The sequence below is a fragment of the Hylaeus anthracinus genome, unplaced genomic scaffold (assembly GCF_026225885.1).
Source record: "Hylaeus anthracinus isolate JK02 unplaced genomic scaffold, UHH_iyHylAnth1.0_haploid 11991, whole genome shotgun sequence".
NCBI classification, from domain to species: Eukaryota; Metazoa; Arthropoda; class Insecta; order Hymenoptera; family Colletidae; genus Hylaeus; species Hylaeus anthracinus.
In genome coordinates, this window is record NW_026534339.1 from 315,595 (window position 1) to 340,048 (window position 24,454).

The following is a 24,454-nucleotide window of genomic DNA, read 5'->3' on the forward strand; positions in this document are numbered from 1 at the left end:
ACTAGATTCACCACTGTTGAGCGGACCCTACTAAGCGCAATGGCGAGCAATCACAGAAGCGACGGACTAGTCCGATGGACTAGACAGCCTCTACTAATACGTCCTACTACGTATACCACCTACTACTTTTTTTTTTTTTTTATTTACGTGAAGGAAATCTGCTAACCAAACACCTGAGCTTGGGGGAGCGACAGACGGGTAGTGCGGGATTCGACCCGCTATAACCTCCATGGCAACCTTCGGACACTCTTCCTGTAACTGGTGTTCCGGATGAATCACAGGAACTCTTTATAGAACACTTCGTGGTGCATGGAGGCCGCGCCCCGCACCGCTACGTCTCGGCGGCCGCTTTGTACTGGTAACCCAGGACCACCACCCTGGGCACCGCAACCGCCAAGGGGGAAGGCTATTTGACGTGCTGTCCCCCCTCTCCCGTCACTCTTTTACTTCGACTGATTCGCTGGCAGCGGAGGTTGTCTTCAATCGCCCTCGCCGCCAGCTACCGTCATTATCCCGGGGGCCCGACAGCGAGACCTTTTCGTCATCGTCGTCGTGCCCCATTTGGCGGAATACTCCTCCAACGTGTGCTGCGCCGAGTCTTCCTCCTCGCCACTACCATCGGAAAGGGGAGCGCCAGAGGCTACTTGGGAAGTGCCTGGATCATGCGAGTACTCAACAGGACACTTTCCAGCTTACATGAATCCCATGAAGACGGGTTAGCCTCCCCCACTGCCTACTCTATGCCTACGGAGGGACCCGCCCGGTGTCCCCGTCACTGGGGCCGTCGAAATGAGTTTCCCGAGCCTCCGCTCGGTTCACCCATGGCCCCCGGAGTCTTCGTGTCCGGTCCGTTCCGGTCAAAGGACGCCACACGGTCAGAACCAGAAGACGCCGACACTGGTAAGGGAGAGTCGTCGAAGGTGTAATCCGGCACGCCCCGACCCTCCCCACCTCACCCTCCATACGCCCCCAAAGGACTCGGTGGTCTTAGTAGGAACGGGCCGATCCCTCGAGGACGGCCGTCCCGGGGGGAAACTGTTTCCCTCCGAGGCCCAGGGTCAGCTCGCACCCCAGCCCCACCACATTCGCCGCGCCCCTCAGGGGAAAAAGTCGTTGCGTGGGCGTCCTCCCCATCCTACCAAACCTTGCCCCCTCACGCGATGAGGGGACGCGCTGGTGCGAGAAACGTCCCTGCTGCCAGATCCGTCTGTTCGAGTTCTTGACAGTCTCCTTCTGCGAGATAACCTCCTCGCAGAAAGAGGCAGCCGTCTTCCACGACCTCTCGCTCGAGATCATGTGATCGACCATGGTCGCGAGCGAGAGGTCCCACCCGCTTAGTGTGGCTCTGAGGGCACGCCCACGCAGCGCACTCCTCAAGCGTGTGCCGCGCCGTGTCCATATCCATGCCCGGAGAGCACCTTCGTAAGGCGGAACGTCAGCCTGCCCCGCATCCTGCACCATTCTTCAAATATGGACAGGATGGCTCTGAAAATTGAACAGCCCGATGGAGCAAGCTCCTGCTTCCATCTGACTAGCATATCCTGCCGGTCCTGGCGCTTTCGCACCTCGACTTCTCGTTCCTCCTCGGCCGCGACTCCAACCCCCCGAGGGCGGCGGGCAGAGCAGCCGATATCTAGAGACGCGGTTAGAGAGACGGTAGTTCTAATCTAACTTGAAACTTCTTTCATTAATATCTCATCACGCCTGCAAAATTTTCTAAATTTAAACGCATTTTTTCTGATGTAAATCGCATATAAGCTCTCGAATAAAACCAAAACCAATCAAATCGGTACACACCGTCTTATACTTTTCCAGTCGATTTTTCGTCAACACTTAGCCAATAGGAGACAAGGCCGTTCGTCGATTCGTCGATTCTCGGAATCAGTCGGCAGGCTCATCGGCCGCCATAAGAAATACTTGTGTATATCGTTTGACAGATATAGGTTACAGTGAGGAATAGCTGGATGTAAATTATTAAGACAGAAGAAAAAAATTTCACCAGATACTGCAAGAAATAATGCACAAGAAACAGTAATGTTGCGTTGTAATACGTGTGTGCACGCGGTAAAACTATAATAGTAGTATTAGCAGTGCGACATATTTTATTATATTTCACATCAAGAAGAGGAGCATATAACATCATCAATAAAAGAGTAAGTAAAATCCACAATTAAAAGTAGATAGTGTTTACCATTATATGATAAGTAGTTGTGTGCGCTTAAAGTATGTGTACTATCGTTGTAAATTCTTGTGTGTTTTCTGTTTCCACAGTCTTTGATTGATATAAGCAGCGACAGTCATTCCAATAAGAGGAAACGAAGGGATGATTTGCTTGTTTCATTAAGCAAATAATTTGCTAACGAAGCAACAGTATTTTGGTACTCTCCAAAATAGGAGCTGCCGCTGTGAAATTCTAGTATTTTATCTGAGTGAAGGATATCTGGTAGTAATTATTAAAATACCACAAGAAGAATCGTACAAGTATTACAGGAAATACGATAAACTTTGACAGCTATATTGAAATTTGCCAGTTAAAATATACTACGATCTGACAGAGTGTACAACGGAAGGAATTAAGTGAGCTGTACATAATGTTTGTATGAAAATTATGATTTCTATTTTTATTTTAAGTTCTGCGTTAATTTGCAACTAAAATATGGTTTGTATGTGTTACAGATAATTGAAGCATAAGATGATGATGAGCGGTGTGGATAACAAATTTACTGGTATTTGTATTAATTCACGAATTGGATGAATAAATGTTTATATTTAATAAATTAATATCATATGAAATATATATCGGCAATGGTGGATTGCCGTCCTCAGTAGAACTCATTGTTCCTGTTGTGGGTGTCGGTGGGTAGTGTTGGATAAGAAAATAGACTCGTAGGTTCAAAATCAAAGTATTGTAATTGTCACAAACATAGAACAAAGAAATTGTTACAACGTGGCAAGTACGTAGATAGGTATAGCTGAGCACGCGATGGTTTGGCAACGACCGCATACGCTGATCGTCGGGTAAACAGTGATGAATAGGCGACGTGCGGCACGCGTAACCAACCCCCATCGAGTGCCTCTACATGGCGCTTCCGTCCGGATAAGGCTCCAATTGCGACACGGCCATCCTGCTTGCACACGTCCTCGTGTGGTGGTTAACCTGCGGACAAATATTCCACAAGAGAATTCTATTCACTCGGTCACTCCTGACCAAACTCTAGATTCATTGCTCATGCTAAAGAAATTTTAGAACCCTACAGTTTTATTTTAACCAAAATTTTACTCTCTACTTAATCAAACATTACAAAATTGGAGAATAATCGACAGTACAAAAATCATTAGTTAGCCTGAGCCACGTACCACAGTCGTTTGAACCAATTCTTAAAACTCTACTGTAACAGAAACTCCCGAGTAATAGGTCTCCATCGCGCCAAGGCTCTCTAGCCGATCAGCAATTACATTGCTCACGCACATACAGCGCATTGATCGCCCGTGTGGATCACCCGCTGACTACACACTACGGTTTTTCCAAACCCTGACCTCCGCCAGAGTTAAACGCACATCGCGCACCCACTTGAGTTGCCCCAAGAGATACCGATTTCTGCCGAGCTACGACTACGTAATAACCACTGGTACGGTCGAACACAACACGGCCGATAGAGTCCCTTATTCGAGCCTCCACCACAACTTAAGCTTGCTCATTATCATCTAAGTCATTTACATCAACATTAACTGGTACGTGACCTGCAGGCATCTTCCTTAACCTATCATGAGCATATTTGTAGGTACGCTTAGAATTTAAAGCTTTCAGTGTGTAACGATAACCTTCCAAAACCTTTATTACTTTAAACGGACCTTTAAATTTTGAATTTAACTTTGTTTGGTTTCTCTCTTCATTTTGTAATAACACAAAATCTCCAACTGCAAAATTACGAATTTTCGCCTTCGTCCTACCAAAACGGGTCTTATCATATTCCGCACACTCCTTAATATTTTCGGAAGCGCGCTCGCGAATTTCCGTCATATCTACATCGGTCTCCACATCGCTACACATTAATGACAATGGTCTCGCAACTTTCCCGATTAAAAGCTCCAGAGGCGAAGCTTTTGTAACTCGGTTCATCGTACAATTTAACGCTAGTTGAACCTCTCCTATAGAATCCTGCCACGATCTGTTATCACTAGACTCTATCGCAGTTAGCATTGATTTAAAGACACTCATGACGCGCTCTACCTGTCCATTTGCACGAGAAGAACCGGTCGCTATCAAATGTAATTCGATGTTCCTGTTTTCACAAAAATCACGGAACTTTTTATTAACAAAACAATGTCCTTGATCCGCTATAATGCGTGTTGGCGTACTAAAAAGCGCTACACTCTGGGTCACCGCGCGAATGCTACTATTTGAGTCAATGTTTGTCGTATGGTAGAGCAGAATGTATTTCGTAAACGCATCAATTAGAACGAACATGTATTCCTTCTTATCATTCTTTCCGCTAAGCTTGCCTGTCACGTCAATATGAACCGTATGCCATGGGGTCGTCACCTTAGGTATCGGATGCAATTCGGCTTGGACTTTACCTGAATGAGATTTTGCACATAACGCAGCTATCGATGAATTTCTTTACGTACTGAGACATTCGCGGAAACCAATAAAAGTCATAAAGCTTTTCAGTGGTCTTTTCCGCACCGAGGTGAACAATAGAGTCATGAAAATTATTGACTACCGACCATCGGAGAGATCGAGGTAGATACGGTAAACATTTAGTCCTACCATTGCGTTGGATCTTACGGTGAAGGACACCTGAACGTACAACATAGGTCTTGGCTCATTCCTCTTCTAGTTGATGTTCTTCCAAATCGGTTATGATTTTAGAAATCTCTACATCGCGCTGTTGCTCGGCCTGAAGACAATTGGAAGAAAGTTCAGTAACGTCGATGTGTTTTGAGTTTACACGGGACTCTACCGATTTCGAATCAAACGGTAGAGGGTTTCGCGAAAAGAAATCTACATGCGACATATATTTGCCCTCTAAGTTCTTGCTTCTTCTGGGAAGATTTTACCGAGTTACAGTCTGTAACGACGGTGAATCCTCTGCCATGGAGATATTGCCTAAAGTGTTGGATAGAGTTCACAATCGCTAGAGTCTCGAGCTCGTATGAATGATATTTGCTCTCTGCAGGAGATGTCCTCTTACTAAAGTAAGCTACCACGCAACGCTTACCATCACCCTTTATTTGAAACAGAACTGCTCCATAATCTAAACTACTTGCGTCCGTGTGGAGCTCTACCGGAAGCTCTGGATCATAGATCGTCAAGACTGGTTCACTTGTCATGATAGAGATTATTTTCTGACGAATGTCTTCGTGTTCAGGTTTCCAAGACAATTCACCTTTCAATGAAGTCAGTCGGTACAAGGGGGCCATTGTTCTAGAAAAATCTTTCACAAATTGGCGACAGTACGTAGCGAGACCTATAAACTGTCGTAGTTGGGTGACCGTTTCTGGAGGCGGTAGAGCCGTCAAGGCCTTTACTTTTCTGCGATTGGGACTGATCTGGCCGAACTCTACCTCAATCCCAAGAACTCTACCTTCGTCTTGAGGAAGGAGCATTTCTTGAGGTTCAAAGAAAAGCCGGCCCTAGTCAGGACTTCCAACACAGTGTGAAGTCTCTGTAGACCTGACTCTATATCGGGGAAGACGATTAAAATATCATCAACATAGACGATTACGTAATCGTGAGCTAGATCACCTAAAGCATTCATAATAGCTTTCTGGAATACCAAAATGGCGTTCTTCAGCCCGAAAGGCATAGTCAGGAATTCATATTGTCCCTCAGATGTTATAAAAGCAGTACTTTCTATGGACTCTTCGTTTACCGGAATCAAATCAAAATCACTAGCACAGTCTAATTTTGAAAAATAATTGGCACTATGCAGACGCGCAATTTGATCGGTGATCAGAGGAAGCGGGTAACGATCAGACACCCTGTTACTGTTAAGCTCGCGGTAATCTATACATATGCGGTCTGAACCATTGTGCTTCTTTACTAGTAGAGCTGGGCTTGCAAATGGAGAACAGCTAGGCCTGATAATATTTGCCTCTAACAGTTCTTTAACATGCTCGCGAACTACCCTACGTTCCTTCGCTGACATCCTATACGGTCGCCGCTGCACTGTGCATTCGGATCAACCAACTTAATCTGAAGCTCACCTGTGTTCACTCGCGTCGCAGGCAAACCGATTATGAAAAATTCAGAAAACTGATTAAGCATGTGGAAAAGCCTAGACTTGTCATTACCACTTAGATCCGTCTCTGTATTAGTCAACTCCGATTGACGCGTATCATCATTATTATGACTCACCGAATTTAGGCAAAGAACTTTAGTTAATGAAAGCTCCGTTGCCGTCATGTTTACAGAAAACCTCTAGCATGACGTTATTTTGCAAATATTTGTCAAGTAAAACATGTAATAAAATTTCTAGAGGGTGATCGTTTATCACTACACAACATAAAATCTGTTCTGTGCTGAACACTCGCGTTTGACCAATACCAGTCATAGCAACAACATTATCAAAATGTGTTGAATTATAAACATATAATTTGACTTCAACAAAAATGAATCTAGCGTTGAGAGACACTGCCCTTTTCTCTGTAATTTAGACTATCGGACTGGCAACACCAGATTTGAATACCCTTGACTGTATGTCGTCGAAGGCCAGGGTAATAAACAGAGCGCAGGCAGAATTTTCTTTCTTTAAGTGGACGCTAGATTTCTCTTCCTTGTAGGCCTGAGTTTTCAGTTTAGTTCTCGTCCGTTCCTTGAACAGTAAACGTGTCCTTCCGAGCCGTTTGAATAAACGTAGAATACAAACTTATTAAAAAGACTCATTTATTACACCCATATTCCAACAGGTTATGGGCCCAGTGTATCGGTTATTTGCGGTTTATTATTTAAATAAAAAGTGACACTTTTAAGTGCTTTAGTAATAATAGTGTAGTAATAGTTAGTGATAATATTTAGTGGCTATAAGTTAAAAGTTAAATAGTGTTTAAGTGCTACTTTAGTGAACTGAAAACAATAACATTATTACTAAATTTAGTTACATTCTTTTTTGAACAAGTTAGTGTAATTAAAAAAAAAACTATGGAAAATTTAAAAACAAAACGGAACATTGTACCTTTCGACGGCGAACGGTACAGCGTCTGGAAGCTTAGAGTGCGCGATTTAATGAATGAATTAGACGTGATACAGGATATAGACAATGAAACTCCGTATATGTTAACTATTGAGTAGATCAAAGCCGAAAAGATCGCGAAAAATGTAATCATAGAACATTTGTCAGATTCCTTTCTAGATTTTGTCAAACCTGGTAGCACGGCAAAAGACATTTTTAAAGAATTGGACTGCATATACGAAAGAAGGAGTGTAGTCACCCAGCTGGCTCTAAGAAAAAAATTATTATCTTTAAAATTACAAGGTGATACCCTGTTAGTGAAACATTTTGCAGTGTTTGTCGACCTCATTACCGAATTATCAGCGGCTGGAGCAACATTGGGGGAGACAGATAAAATGTCTCACTTGCTCCTAACCCTCCCAAATGCTTATGATGGCATAATAACGGCTATAGACACATTATCGGAAGATAATTTAGCAATTGCTTTCGTGAAAACTCGATTATTGGACCACGAGGTTAAATTAAAAATTGAAAGTGCGGGTACTAGAGTGAAAGTGCTTCAAGTGCATAATAATAAGAAAAACTTTAAAATATATCCTAAAACCTCAACTCCATGGAAAAATAAAAATTTCAAAACGCAAAAACAATCATTTAAATCCGGAAAGAAAGTGTACATGTTGAAGTGTCATTCCTGCGGAAGAAAAGGACACAAAATAAAAGATTGCTACTATTATAAAAAAAGTCTTCATCACAACCAAGAAAGTAGAACCATTCAGACGGTGCAGATGCAGAAAGAATCGTCAGAGACACCGGGCACATCGAGTTTTGCATTTATGACAGGGGACTACCAATTAGAGGCCACAAATAGCCTCACTTTTTTTTTAGATTCAGGAGCCTCCGATCATATCATTAAAAGTGATAACTTCTTTTTAGATTATCAGGAGTTGTAACCATCATTGCAGATTTCAGTAGCAAAGAATGGAGAATATATATAGTGACGTACCTCGCGTGGGCGGCCGGGAAAGCCGCTAATCGACACGCTCGGTCGCATAATTTCCACGGACAAATTTATTTGTAAGAATCGGGCGCCAGTGCCAAGTGCACGCGTCCGTTACTTTCGTCCTTCCGGCTGCTCTACGGAGAGCGAAACTCAGGGGAGGTCGAAAGGGGGGTAATAAACTTTGATCCGCGGACGTTTAGGTAGATTTCTTTATTTAATCGGAACCGGCGCGGGGGAATTTAGCGGTAGACACACCGTTGTGGAAAAGGGTGTGGCGACTACGCGCCAAAAGGGATACGCGCGCGGAATTCCCGATACAAAAGAAAGTATTCGATGGAAAGAAACGAATACGTTACCGGCGTGACTTAACCATATAGAGGGCCTCGCAAACAAATAGTCCGCCCTAGAATCAAATACAATCGAAAAGGATCACACCGGGAATTAATGGTTTCGCGTTCCGAAGGGGCCCTCTCCTTCGAAACGCGGCGCGTCCTCAAACCGCGCAAGGTCACGCGGGAGATTCGCGAAACGAACGAAGGGAAGTCTCACGGAGTTCGATCCGGTGGTGGTTCTGTCGCGGACGAAAAGGGATGCTCCGGAGCACGCTCGCGGACACACACACACGATCCGCACTCTCGCACCCACGCACGCTACAAAAGAAAACCCAACCAGTGGACCCTACCTGAAAACCGCCGGTTCGGACTCCCTGGTTTCCGATTATGTCCTCGATATAACCTCTGGTGTGGACAGCTGGGGGGGGGGGGACAACACACTCGCGCAAAATTACAAAAAAAAAAGACTTGGGGTTTCGGGGATCCACAGCGCCGGCTCGCGGCTCTCCCCACCCAGAGCTGTGGGGGCTCCTCATGGTGTGCCACCACCATGGCATCTTTAGGATTCCCCTCTTGGCAGCGTCGAGGGGCGATGGCAGTATCCTTCCCGAGGGTGGTCAGTCCTCTCGGTGGTGGCCACACCGCGGTCCTGCGGTGGAGGACACCGCGATCGGCGACTTGCCGCGTTTGCGCGAAAACGTGGCTCTATCCGCGAGGGGTGAAGGCGCGCGAAAAAGGGGAGGTTTCTACTGACCACGGTTCTCTCATGCCTCCACTCTTGCGGACCACCTCCGACCTGGGGTGTCCGGCGAGGAGGGAGCGAGGCCCTTCCGGGGGTCAGGGTGCCTTCGTGACGGGCAGAAAAAGTCTGCCCCGTCACAATACATAAAGTTATTCCGAATGATGCCTTATGCGAAGCTTGTATAAACGGTAAACAAGCACGGTTACCATTTAATAATGCTAAAGATAAGAGCTACATAAAAAGGCCATTATTTATTGTTCATTCTGATGTGTGTAGTCCTATTACTCCTTCAACGATAGATAATAAAAATTATTTTGTGTTTTTTGTCAATGAGTTTACTCACTATTGCACAACATTAATAATTGCGCATACTTAATAACATATAAATCAGACGTATTTTCGGTCTTTCGAGATTTTATTGCTAAGAGTGAGGCTCATTTCAATTTAAAAGTAGTTAACTTGTATTGTGACAACGGAAGAGAATATTTATCAAACGAGATGAAAGACTATTGTGTGCAAAAAGGTATTAGTTACCATTTAAGTGTTCCACGAACCCTTCAATTAAATGGTGTTTCCGAAAGAATGGTTAGAACAGAGAAAGCACGCACGATGATAAGCGGTGCAGATTTAAATAAAGTATTTTGGGGAGAGGCAGTGTTGACTGCCACATTGTTAATTAACTTAACCCCAATTAAAGCTTTAAAGGAAAATAAAACACCATTCGAATTGTGGCATTGTAAAAAGCCCAAATTGAAATATTTGAAAATATTCGGTTCTACAATTTACGTTCATAGTAAAATTAGAAAAACTAAATTTGATGAGAAATCGTGGAAATGTATTTTAGTAGGTGATGAACCGAATGGTTATAAAGTGTGGGATGTGTAAAATGGTAAATTATTCATAGTTAGAGACGTGATTGTTGATGAAACAAATTACTTGAAAATTCGTCCAGTAATGAGATTTGAATGGGACAGTGAAAGCCCTGGAAATAAAACTGATGCATCTGACGTAGAGTCAAAATCAGTAGAAATAAACAAGGAATCTCATAAATCTGATGATGATAAATCAAATATACCAGAGTCGAGTACAAAAGCAAATGAAGAAGTAGAATTAGGTAATAAACCTCATAAATCTGTAATTGAAACAGATATGCAAAATGAGTCTGATTCTTAAAATGATAAGTACAAGAACAAGAAAAACATGAGCTTAGAAGGAGTGATAGGATTAAGAAACGTCCTCTTATTTCATATAATGACGATGATACACAATTTGATCTTCTTGTGTGTGCACAATTGTTTATGGATAAGATTCCAAATTCATTTGAGGAAATAAAATCAAGGCATGATAAAATTCAGTGGGATCAAGCAATTAATCATGAAGTAAATTCACTTCCCAGATAGCACAGGGACGTCCTATGGACGTCCAAATAACGTCCAAACGTCCCCTGAACGTCCTGTGAACGTTCCTGGAACCGCAGGACGTCCCTGGGACGTCCGGCGTGGACATTCTATGTACGTCCCTGGAACGTCCGATGTGGACATTACCAGAACGTTATCTGTAAAATTGAGATTTAAAACAAAATTAAATTTTAATTTTATATATTTTTATTTATTTGTTGGTAGATTTTAGTTAACTGTATTTATTTCTTGTAACTGGATTCCATGAAAAATGCCGAACAAATCTTTCAATTTTTATTTACCTTCGGCGGGATTCGAGAACTCACGATTTTCGGACTACAACACAACCTGCTTCCTCACTTACCCATAAATGCATTTGCTAAACCGACTCATATTTTAGGCTTATATAATGACTCGCATTAATATTCGGATACTTTTTAAAATACAATTCCTTCTTTTTAAATTGGCCTAAATGACTTGAACTTTTTTTTGAAAAGTTAGAAGAATTAATTTACTAGGTAATTCTGAATAGTTCCAAATATTACATACATATCACATCTCATATGTACAAAAAATATTGTATTCCTAATATTGAATAAACATTTTGTTTTACATGTTCAAACATATATTCTGTTGCGAATATTAGATAAATATGTGTTTTATCTACGGAAAAAAATATTCTGTTGGGAATATTAAATAATGATTGTATACCCAGATAGCACAGGAACAGGAACGTCTTATGTACGTCCATGGAACGTCCGGTACTGGCCATTCCCAGAACGTTTTCTGTACGTCCATGAAGCGTCCGGTGCTGGACATTTCCAGAACGTTTTCTGTACGTTCTCTGTACGTCCATGGGACGTCCGGTGCTATCTGGGATAATAATATTAATTTACAATTGTAAATAGTGTATTTTATATTCGGAAAAAAATATTCTGTTCTACATATTGAATAAATATTGTATTGTAAATAATATTTAATATAAATAGTATTAATAAATAATATTTATTTTGTTTAAAAAAAAGTATTTTTCCCTAAATCTAGAAAGCTTAGAGCGGACATCCCTGGGACGTACAAAATTTAAGTCCCATAGCCGTTCGTAGGACGTTCCGGTCGGACGTCCATGGGACGTCCGGTGCTATCTGGGTTTTAATTAATAAAACTTGGACCTTGGTTGAAACACCGAGAAATGATAATATAGTTGATTGTAAACGGGTATTTACCATTAAAAATAATGAATACGGAAATCCATGGAGATACAAGGCACGTCTTGTTGGTTTTAGTCACAAGTATTTGATTGAGTGTAATGAAACTTTCGCACCAGTTGCAAGAATTACAAGTTTTAGATTTATAATATCTAGCAAATCAATTCAATTTATTGCTTCATCGTATGGTTGTAAAGACCGCTTTTCTGAACGGCACATTGAAGGAACTGATTTATATGAAAGTTCCTGAAGGAGTTAAATGTAAAAGCAATCAAGTTTGTAAATTAAATAAAGATATATACGGTTTGAAACAATCAGAAAGGTGCTGGTTTGAAGAATTTGAAAAGTCTTGTAATGAAAGGTTTTCGAAGTTCATCAGTTGATCGTTGCATATATATTTTAGATAAAGAAAATATAGCTGAGAAATAATTTTTTGGAAAAAAAATTTAACCGACTTCAAAAAAGGTACACTGAAAAGTATGAAATAATTTCTAGTTAATTTATATGAATACGCATTAGCTCTAGATATAATTGTTTAAAAGTATGGGAAAATGCAGTGAAAAGTGTGAAATAATTTCTACTTAAACTGCATTGTTATTCACCATCGTTTGATGAATTTGGTTAAATTATTAAATACATCATATTAAATGCAATGCACCTTTTTCGGAGCGGTAGCGTAGGCTTCGCAGGCGCTCCACCGGCATACTCGCACTCTGATTGGTCGGGGGTTTTTGTTTCTGGAATATCTCCTTAACGAAGCCTCGAGCAACATTTTCGCTAAGGAAAAATTGTTTCAACCCCCCCTCCCCCCCTCCGAAACACCCCATTCAAGGACATCCAACATTTTTTGGACACCCTGTATAATTGCAAATGGGATTGTCACGAATACATCTGCAACTACATGTGAAAGGATTGATTGCGTTTGGTAAATTCCTTGTCGAGCTGCACCAGAGCATAGCAATTTCGCACCAACAATGGTTTTATAAACAATAAAAGTGTCCATAAATTTTTGCAAATAGGAACATCACGAATTCATCTATCATGAAATGCGGAAGGTTCCATCGCGCTCGGTAATTTCCTCACCAAGTTACATCATATAATAGGAATTTTGCGATAACAACAGTTATAAACAATACAGAAATTCATAAATTTTTGCAGCTGTGATCATTACGAAAACCTCTCCGGCAGCAAAATGTAAGGGGTTTCATCGATTTCATCGGTTTCAGGCCAAACATTCGTGAAGTAGTACGCTTTTTGCGATAAAAAGTGATATAAAGTGGTAAAAAATAAGACAAGGACAAATGTTTTGCTATGGGACCAAATGGCAAATGCTCTTCCAGATGCAAGGAGTTTCAATCTGATTGGCCCATCTGTCTCGGAGTAAGAACCAAGACAAAATGTTTCTGTTTAAAAAAACAAAGCGGGTAAAAAATGACAAATCACAATGTTTCTTTTACGCGACCAACTGGAAGAAATATTCGACAAAATGTAAGAGGTTTCATCCGATTCATCAAGCCATCTCGACGTAATCGACAAGCATACCTGAAAATCACGGTTTTTTGGTAAAAAGACGGGTAAAAAATGACAAATCGCAAAAGGTCGGGATAATGGGACCACCGGGGGGGGGGGGGGCAAGCTCTACAAGATGCAACAGGATTCATTCCGGTTCCGCGCATTGGGGTTGGAAGTGTCGCCGCAGAAGACGGAGACGGTCTGGTTTCACGGGCTGCCTCTGTCGCGGCGACCCCCCCGGCGCGGATCCGCACAGGTGGAGCCTGCATCGATGTCCAGGACCGGATCAAATATCTCGGCCTGGATATCGATGGCCGCTGGCGCTTCAAAGGTCACTTCGACCGCTTGTCCCCCCGGGTTGAGAGGGTGGCGACCATGCTTGGTCGCCTCATGCCCAATCTCGGGGGACCGCAAGAGAGGGTGCGCCGCCTCTATGTTGGAGTTGTGACGTGGGACACAGATTCCTGCGTCACGGCTTAAATAATTTTTAAATATTATTATTATATGTATTTTACTTGCCTATCGGCAAGGTCAGGTCTTTGTCACAGCAGTCCCGTACGGGCCCTGGCTCGTATGTGAATTTCTATGTCCTTTATTTTATTTAAGATTTGGGATTTCAAATGGATGCGAGCGGTTAATTCAACTATAAAAATGTTCTATTGTTAACATGCCATTGTAATATTTATTCAATTAATATTTTCGTGGTATTGATTTTAATAATACAATGAGTTATGTGATTTGGATCAAATGTACGTTTGGTCGACAAGATTTAATATACACACTTTCCTTCCTCATAATCTCATACAGAAAATACACATATGAAATCGTCGAAAATTCAGTTACGCATTTAATAAAGAAAAACAATTAGAAAAAAAAAAACATATATATTTGTTCCTGGAATATCAGATAGGGTTACCCCGGAAATGAAATATATCATTTATTGATATTCCAGAAACCAGAAATTGTAGTTTCATATAATAAAGAATACAATAAAATTGTCGGAATAATATTTTAGAAAATATGAATGGAAATACCACCCGAGAACATCAATCAGGGATTCCCCGGAAATGAAATATCATTTATTGATATTCCGAGTGGTCACAACAAAATACATTTATAAATATTTATACAAAAAAAATATTGCTTGGAAGAAAAAATCAACTCACCACTAAATCTCTTTACAATATAAGTCGAGTAAACGCTGGTCTCAACTTTGTGCGTTGTTCGAATCGCCCTGTGGTTGAAGGAAAGCACACACACGTGAAAGAATTATAATTTACGTAATCAAAAGCGAAAATACTATTTACAAAACGGAAAAAGAAAATCTAAATCTAAAATGCTTTAAATAAATTAAAATAAATTAATTTTAACGAGGAATAAGAGTCCTTGCCTATCACTCACTTTTCATAAAATGAATTTAATACTGCAACTCTGCTCCAAATTATTCGCTCGGACTAATATCACGCTTTCGCGACTGTACGATGAGAAGTGAGAAGGCTCGTGCCTTCCTCGACCACGTAAACTCGATGGAACGTTCTAGAAGCTTTGGAGACAAAGGATCTTAGAACCACGGGATCGTCGCCAGTTTATAGAAAAAGTCTTCAAGATTTCGCGACTCGGTACACGCAAGAATTTGGTGTTTACGAGTTGTACCGTATCTCGCGCCTCGCGCCCACCAAACCGCTCGATTCGTCCTAGCGACAACGTGCGCGCGGACGAATCACGCTGCTATTCGAGTTACGGCTTCGGTATTCGGAGCGTACATAGAGAAGAAATAGCAAAATAAAGGTTTAACCTAAATGCGCGATATTTACATGTCCTTCTTCCAATGATATTTGTAACCGTGATATTTGAACGCGAGGGTAATATTCGGTGTGCTTATCTTTCCAACAATTATACGCCACTGTTACATTTCATGATTTAACGCCTTTCATTCGTAACAAGCAACGCATTTAATATATTTACAATACTAAACCTATTAAAATATTAACAATTGAACATATTTACAAACTTTATACAGGGCGCGGCACTGCCAGCAGGGTGAAAATGGCGTGACGACGTTGATTTCAAAGAAGGAATGTGTAACTTTATTCAGAAATGAATTTAATGAACTACCGTCAAAGGCTAGGTCTGTGTTCGATTAGAACGAATTCGGGATGGTAAACCATCTCGAACACATTCCTGCCGACGAAATCAAGAAAAATAAAAATGAAAATATCGGCACGTAACAGAGTGGTGCGGGCCATGGCCCTATACGGATGTCCCGTATGGGCCGACACCCTGGCCAAGTGCCGGCACATGCTCCGCCGCATACCGTGGCCATCAGGGTGGTGAGGGGCTACCGCACCATTTCCACGGAGGCGGCGCTGATCCTGGCGGGATACCTCCTCTTTGACCTCCAGGCGGCCGCCGACGCCGAAGTTTTCAGGCGTCGGCAGCAGCACCGCCGGAGCGGGGAGGACCCGCCGGCTGAAGCGGTCGAACGATGGAAGCGCCAGTCACGGCGGTGCGCACGAGATGCGTGGTGGTGAGAGCTGCTAAACAGCCCCGCTGCCCGCAAGCACATTGTCGGCGCGGTTCTGGCCAACCTTGATGGTTGGCTGGACCGCGGGCATGGCAGGCTCACCTACCGGCTCACGCAGGTGCTCACCGGGTACGGATGTTTCGGTGAGTACCTGCATAAGGTGGGTGCGGAGGCGACGCCCGAGTGTCATCAGGAGGTTGGAGGAGTGTCCGACCTTTGCTGGCCAAAGGCGGGCACTCCAAATACAGATTGGTGGGGACGTCTCGCTGCCGGCCGTAGTTGCTGCCATGATCGACAGCGAGAGGTCGTGGAATGCGGTAGCCTCCTTCTGCGATGCAGTCATATCGCAGAAGGAGGCAGACGAGCGGTATCGGGAACGCTCCGATCCCGCTCGTCAAGAAAGAAGACGGGTTAGGCGGGCCTGGAGGCGGCGTCCGGCCGTATTACCAGTCGATCCCCACACAGCTGGGGGGATCGGTACCGGGGTGCCCGGAGCCCCCTAATGGCCTGCCTGCCCGCCGGCCGCCCTGATCGAGGGTGGCCAAAATGGTGAGACGGCCCCTTGCGCGCACGTTTGTCATGGGTCACAGTCACGGTGACCCGGCGTGTCGCGCGAGGGGCCGCGGGGACCGAGACGGCTGGCGATAGGGCGCCGCCGTCTTCGTGACCGGTCCCAAGGCGGTCGACGTCAGGGTATGGCCCCTAGCGCCGAGAGAAATTGAGGAGATGGGCTCCCCAACGATTAGGGGAGCCTGGGCACGGCGGCCGTGGTGGAGTTCTTCTTAGAGTGCTCATGGCCGCCGTAATGCCCGACGTTGGCCATCGGAGGGGTTTTAGTGGGTGTACCGCGGGCGATCGAGCCCGCTGGGAGTCCCACACTATCCGGCGAAAAAACCCTACATCGCCGGGTGTGCTTAATGCATTTCCCCCTCGTTGAAAAAAAAAAGGATTCATTCCGGTTGGTCAAGCCTTCTCGGCGTAATCGGTGAACAGACATTTAAAAAAAAAAAAATATACATGTCGAATTGAGTAACCTCCTCCTTTTCGAAGTCGGTTAAAAATATATATGTTGTACTTTATGAGGACGATCTTGTGATTGCTACTGGTAATAAGGATACAACGAATAATTTTAAAAGTTATTTAATGAGTAGGTTTAGTATGACCGATTTGAAAGAAATTAGTCTTTTCTTAGGAATAAAGGTTGTAAGAAATAATGAAAAAATAACCTTAGATTAAAGTACACACATAAAAACAGTCTTAGAAAAATTTAATATGCATGAAAGTAAAGCTTTCAGAACACCTCTTCCAAGTAAACTGGATTATGTAGCTTTGAATTCAGATGAAAGGTATAAAGCACCATGTAGAAATTTAATTGGTTGTTTAATGTACATAATGATATGTACAAGACCTGACTTAAGTGTTGCGGTAAACATTTTAAGCAGGTATACTAAGAAAAACAATAAAGAACTTTGCCAAAACTTAAAAAGGGTGTTAAGATATCTCAAAGGCTCAATTCACATTAAATTGAGTTATATAACAGGAAATTACAATAATATAATAACTGGTTATGTTGATGCTGATTGGGGCGGCCATGACGAAACCGATAGGAAAAGTACATCGGGATACTTGTTTCAATTATTTGAATCATGCACGATATGTTGATCGACAAAAAGACAATCTTCAGTAGCTGCTTCATTAACTGAAGTACATGGGACTTTTTGAAGCTCTACGAGAAGGAATTTGTCTAAGATCTTTAGCGATCGGCATCATTATAAACGTTTCAAAGTCGATAATAATATATGAAGATAATAACGGCTGTATTAGTATTGCAAATAATCCAGGCAATCACAAAAGATCGAATTAAATATCGACATTAAATATCATTTCTCTAGGGAACAGATAGAGAAGAAGGTTATTAAACTTGAATTTGTTTGCACAGATCGCCAGATATCAGACATCTTTACGAAGCCATTGCCGGCAGTTAAATTTCTGGAGTTCAAAACCAGGATGGGACTAAAATGATATAGCAAAATTATATATTATTTTTTTTTATACAGTTTAAGTGTTTGAGATGACCTGATTAGGTTTTCCTGGGTTTCCCTAATCCTCGCAACAAATGTTGGGTCATGTGTAGTTCCCAGGGAAGGCAAGAAAGGACATTTTTTTTTTAAATTAAATACTTGAAATAGAATTTGTTAGATATTCCCGATTCATTTTTGAGGAGGCATATATACATATTCACTTTCTTTACCCGCTCTCCTTTTCTTTTCCTCTCTTCAATTAAAAAAATAAGAAGTCTGTGTATATGTCGCAGGGAAATGATAAAAATAGAGATTTGATCAAATTCCTAAGGTAGATGATCAATTCACGGGAGATGTTAAAATAACAACTCCGTAAGGTCATTTCCCTAAAGAAAGTAAGTGATTTGATCTAATCCCTTAACTGTTTTAGCCAAAAGATGAAATAGTATGACTTGATCAAATCCCTGTTTTACTGTAAAGATGAAATAATATTGTTTAAATATTGAAAGTATTTATTTAGTAAATCATGCGTTATTAAAAGTAGAATAGATAATACAACAATACTCACAGAAACATAAATTATATAAATTTATTCGAGACTAATTAGCAAAAGAAATAGATACCTAAGCTGATATAAAAAACAAAAAGAATACTTTTAGGGGATGTAATTAATAAATAATTTATGTTTCTACGACTATTGTTGTATTACTTACTCTACACTTAATAACGCATTATTTACTAAATTAATACTTTTAATATCTAAACTTCCATCTTTTCACTAAAACAGTCAAGGGATTTGATCAAATAATATTATTTCATCTTTTCATTAAAACAGTTAAGGGATTTGATCAAATCACTTACTTTCTTTAGGGAAATGACTTCACAGAGTTGTTATTTTAACATCTCTCCTGTTTTTATCATTTCCCTGCGACATATATAAATTACAAAACTAAACAATTCATTTTTTCATATTATTTTATATGGATTATTTTAGATTATAGATATTAAAAATGTTATAGATATATTATCAGTAACATTAAAATTTCTTGGAACAAGACTTTCAGTCATGTTTCGCGCGTACTTTTGAGGATTTAAACAACTAAATCTGATCTCTCTTTTTCTATATTATTGTAATACAATAAATTAGGTGTTACAAATAGTGGATCTCCGGACACTTTCTCGTTATTTAAATTTTTTGCAACAAAACTTTCTGCTATGCGTTGTGTGTACTTTTGAAACCTCTGTTACGTACAGAGACCACTCTTTTTCGTTATTTCCACGAAAAATAGGAGCTACGTGCCGCTACGCATCTCCGCGTACGGCAGCATAGATTTCATAAGAATCAACTCCCACTACCGCTTTTCTAACAAATCTAGAGTACATAAATCGATGCGTTTTGCATCTCGGGGGCTCATTTCTTGAGGACACTTGAAGTTACGTCGTGCTATATCTGAAACCCACGAGGCAAGATCGGGAAGAATCCCCTTCGAGTAAAGTAAAGTAAAGTAAAGTTCGGGTTATAGTAATCAAGAAGAAATAAAATGCAGACCGTGTTACCTCGTCGTTAGATCGGGAAGGATCCCCTTCGAACATTGTCTTGAAACGTTTTGGTAAATACTCGTTCTATTGTAAACGTGACACCCGCATTTCAACTAGGTGCGTAACCTTGAGAGTATATATATCGCGGAAACTAATATATATATATCCAGAAAACATTTGTATAGTCCTAATGAAACCTTTGAATACATATATAGTTTAGTAGAGTAATCCTTATTATTTTCTTCAGTACCTATCCTATTGAATTATTAAATTAAGGAGACCCACAGCAATACACCTTTACCGCTCGAGGTGTATTGCATAGTGGAAGTTACGAGGCCCCAACTAACAAAGTGGCAACCCTATGGCAATCCTAGTGGCCACCCTACGTTAGCCATACGTGGGCGCGTCCACGACATCCAACCTCCTACTGGCAACCCTTCGTTAACCATACGCTGGCGCGTCTAATCAGAGCGCGCGTATACCGTTGGAGCGGCCACGGTAGCGTATGAGCGCGGTCGCTTAGCGCGTAGTCTACGCTCAACCGGCATACTCGCGCTCTGATTAGTCGGGGTTTTTCGTTAATATCTCCTCAACGAAGCCTCGGATAACATTTTCGCTAAGGAAAAAGTTGTTTCAAATCACCTCCCGAACCACCTCTTTGAATGTGTTACAACATTTTTGAGACACCCTGTATACATATAATATGTATGTATATTCTGTTCCCCGAAGGGTTACATAGTCCCCCGTTTCCCCACAACCTTATACCTCCCTTCTTCCTTATCGTACCCTTAATCTAAACTTAACTCTAACCTTAACCTACCCTTACAACTACCTTACATTATTCTTAATCTTAACCTAACGCAACTTAAACCTATCGCCGCCGTTCAAGAGAGAAAGCAGAGAGAACCGCGCAAAGCGCCTCCGCTTCCGGAGCATTCCCCCCCTCCTCGTTCATTCATCTGCACACACACGCTTCCTCAATCTCTCCCACCATTCATCCTCAACCTCTCCAGCTCTTTCATCCAACCATCCCCCCTCCCTGATTCCTCCAGAATTTCCCTTACCCTTTCGCCTTTTCTCTTCCCCTCTTCCGCCCCCCCCCGTACGCCTGCACCACTCCAGTACATGTTCCCATGTCTCCTCCTCTCCTCCGCATACCCTGCATATTCTTTCGTCCTCTTCCAACCAGTACCTCGCTTCCCTCATCTCTCCTCCCATTCTAAACCTCACTACCCTCCTCCATCTCTCCTCCCCCCACCCCTCCCTCAGGTATTCCGGTATCCCCCCCCCACCCTCACCTCTCTGTACCATCTATTGTTCCTCGATTCCCTCGCTCTTTCCATTTTCTCTCTGCTTTGAATCTCCCTGTCCACCCTTTCCAATCCTTCGTACCCTATCCCTCCCTCCTCCCTGATTCTTTCCACATCCTCCCTTGTCCACCACCTGTCCTCGAAAAACTTCTCCCTCTCTTCTTCCTACCTTCCCTTTTCTCTTCCTCATCTCCTCCCATCATAATCTCGCCCACTTATTGCCCCCTCTTTTCCTCAGCTTCTCCTCGAAATTCCACGCCCTCTTCCCTGTCCTCATCCTCAACTTATCCCTATTTAATTTCTCCCTTATAAGGTATCCCGGCGTCTTCCACTCCACCCCCATTATCCACCTTATATATCTTTCTTCTAGCGCCTCCAGACTCCTCCTCTCTTTCCATCCCCACACCTTAGCCCCATAACTCACCACCGTCCACACCAATCTGTTGAACAGCCACAATCTTCTCTCCCACTTCCCTTTAAACACCCTGTGTCCTAAACCCCAAACCTGCCTCATCACCCCCGCCGCCTTCGCTATTCAATCCTTCAGCTGTTCTTCCTGCCCCCCATACCTCTTGAACACATACCCTAGGTACTTGAATACCTTAACCTCATCGACCTCTTCCCCTCCCCCTACTGCCAACTTGCCTTTATCTGTCTCCCACCCCCTCACCTGAATTATTATCTTTGTCTTTCCCACGTTTACCGTCAGCCCCTTCCCTTCAAAATATCCCTCCAGAGTAGTATAGCTAGACGGGTTCTAACTCAGGATCTCCGAGGGGGAGCCAGGGAGGGGGGAACCGATGGCGAGGGGGTGTGTGGGGAGGGGGGCACGGCTGGTGGGGGTCGGTAATTATTACCTACGGTCGTTAAGGTAGAGGGGGACACCACTGGACGGTAATTATCAGTGATCGGTAAAAAAGAAAAACGCAAATTTTACATGTAACGTAAGGGTGGAGGAAACCGTCCTCTTCGCGCGTAGGAGTGATGTTTTTTTGGGCCCCGCGGGTTCCCTCTGTCTCACACCCGAGCATTTTCTTCCTCCCACTCATGCCCGTTTACCCGTGCAACATGTAAGATTAGAAAAGATGAGGTAATTATCATAGGTAATTATCAGAGATCGGTAAAAAAGAAGAAGAAGAGCATCAATTGTTCGACGTTTGGTAAGTATTATTATCGTTATCAGAGATCGGTAAGAAAGAAAAACTCAAATTTTACATATAACGAAATAAGTGCGCACGCTGTAAGGGAGGGGAAACTGTCCTCTTCGCGCGCAGGAGTGGGGGCGTCGTTGCGGGCCCCGCGGGTTCCCTCTCTCTCGCGCCCGAGTATTTTCTTCCTCGCACTCATGCCCGTGTACACGCGCGACATATAATATTACATTACAATCTTTAATACAGCCATCGGTAGGAATGTCTCGCAATGATGGCCTCGAGCAGAAGATCTAAAAACGCAAAATTTGCAAATTACAATCCGGCAGCAAATCTTTTATTTGCGCGATACAATTTCTCAAGGGCTAGATATTAAAGAAACGGTAGAGGTGACATAATGCGTTGGCGATGAGAATACTGGAGAATATGCGAAGGAAACATTACACCGGATGAGAATATGATATGGGAGGAAATGTGCTAGAAAGAAAGACACATATATCCAAGCTATTTCTTTTTTATTGATAACTGTATTCCACCATTACATCTAAGCCTAATGCTAACAATTCAGAGTCAATCAATGAACGACTCTCAAAATTTTCATGTTCAACAATCGCCTTTGCATAATCCTTAATTTCAGCATTTTGTATTATTTCTATAAACTTGTTGTACTTAGATTCTACCAGGTACAAGTTTTCAGACAGCCAACTGTACATGTGATCGATACAATATTCGAAAGCGAACAACTTTTGTACGGTTTTTTTACTCATGAACATAGAGACGGTAGAATTTGAGAGTTTTGCGAGTTTTACGTCGTTTAGTTTTCGGAATTTAACTGTTACATCATTAATGCTTATCGGCTCGCTCAAGGTTCCCGATGTACCAGCAAAAATCTGCAGAATGTTATGCCTCTTTCGTAGGAGATCTTTCCACGTATCCATAGAAAAGTTAATTTCGTTTCCACGAGAGTCTCCTACAGGCAACTCTACGTCGCAGGAACCACCGATTCGAACCCCGATGTCGAGATACTTGTAGAATGTATTCGTCAGGGGATACCTTCTCCCCAGTATACGCACCACGCGTGTTACTCTAGGTTCCGAATGAACATTATCGCTATCAGTGACAAGAGAAACAAAAAATTATTAAGGATATTGAATTTTGACTGCATATTTTGGAATATGTTGTGTGACGTGGCAAATTCCCGCGTCACAAAGTGGTGAACTTTCCGCGGGGAACGAGACCGACTAAGATCGCAAGCGCCACCAGGGTAACCCAGGGTTATGACTAATTTGCGTATCTGAAGGGCAATAGCGTTATCCTAACGACGGCAACACCGAGCGATGCGGCTTAGAGGCTACCGATCCCGTCCAACCCGGTCCCGGCTGCACTGACTGGCCAGACGAAGCTCAAATGGACAGAGGCTGGAGGTTCTTGGTAACAGCCCCTGGACTCCGCTACGACCTTCAGGGGGCATGAGGCCCCTTAGGACAGCGAAATCAGCCGGGTTCTCGAGTGCACCGAGACCCGGCCCACTCCAGAGTCTTCGAGGGATGCCAGCACCGACACGCCACCAAAGTCGCCGAGGGACGAGACTGGACGTCCGCCGATGACGAGCGCGTCGATAACGCGATTTGAATTTGGCCGCCATAAAGTGCTCCGTGCCGCCGACCATTAAGATGAGGCTGGGGAGAAGCGCGTGAGCCAACGCGTGCGACGAGCTCGCGTATTTCGTCCTATTTTGTCAGCGACGCACGTACGGAACGGTACGGTAAGCGCTTCCCACGCTCATGGATAGGATATCGTGAATTGGTCGGGTTACCTGGTGGCTGCCGAGCACCCTGTCGGGCGAAATAGCATTGCTAGCGGGAAATCGCCTTTTCGTAGGATATCGAACGAAATAACGAACATCTAGTCGCGAGTCCATTGTAACGCACACGTGTTTAGATCGCTGCTGGTTAACGTTCTCGTCGAAGAGGTCGAGCCCACCGCGACCGCGTAAAGACTCTCCGAACATCGTTTCCAAAGTCGATTTTGTGCGAATCGCGAGGGAATTTGGGCTAACGTGAACGAAATCAGCACATGTTATCGAAACGTAGTTCTCGTGTCAGTTACCGGTCGTCCCGGTGACCTTAGACGCTACGACAGCTCGGCAGTGTACACCGTATTTTGCACCATCTCTCGCGTACAATATATTCTATATTATTTTAAACGAGTGCTGTGTTAATCCGCCCTGTCTTGTCATGAAGACGGCTTTCTCAGACTTCCTTTCCTCACCGACGATCCACGCCCCTCTCCGCGATCCGGATCGCTAGCCGTAGTAATTTTCGCGACGTTCGGCTTCTCACGTCGGTATCTCCTGATACCTAGCGCTCGAGTTTTCCCGTAAAGGCATGTGAAGTCGGAAAATTCTCATTTTGGACGCTTCCCGACGCGGATCGCGGACCGTGTCGGGAAATCACGTTGCAGTTGTCAAAGAACTTACTGTGTGCGCGATCTCTTTGTTAATGGTTGGTTGAACTCCTTATGCTGAAGATTCTTTCGCGTTGCTCGAG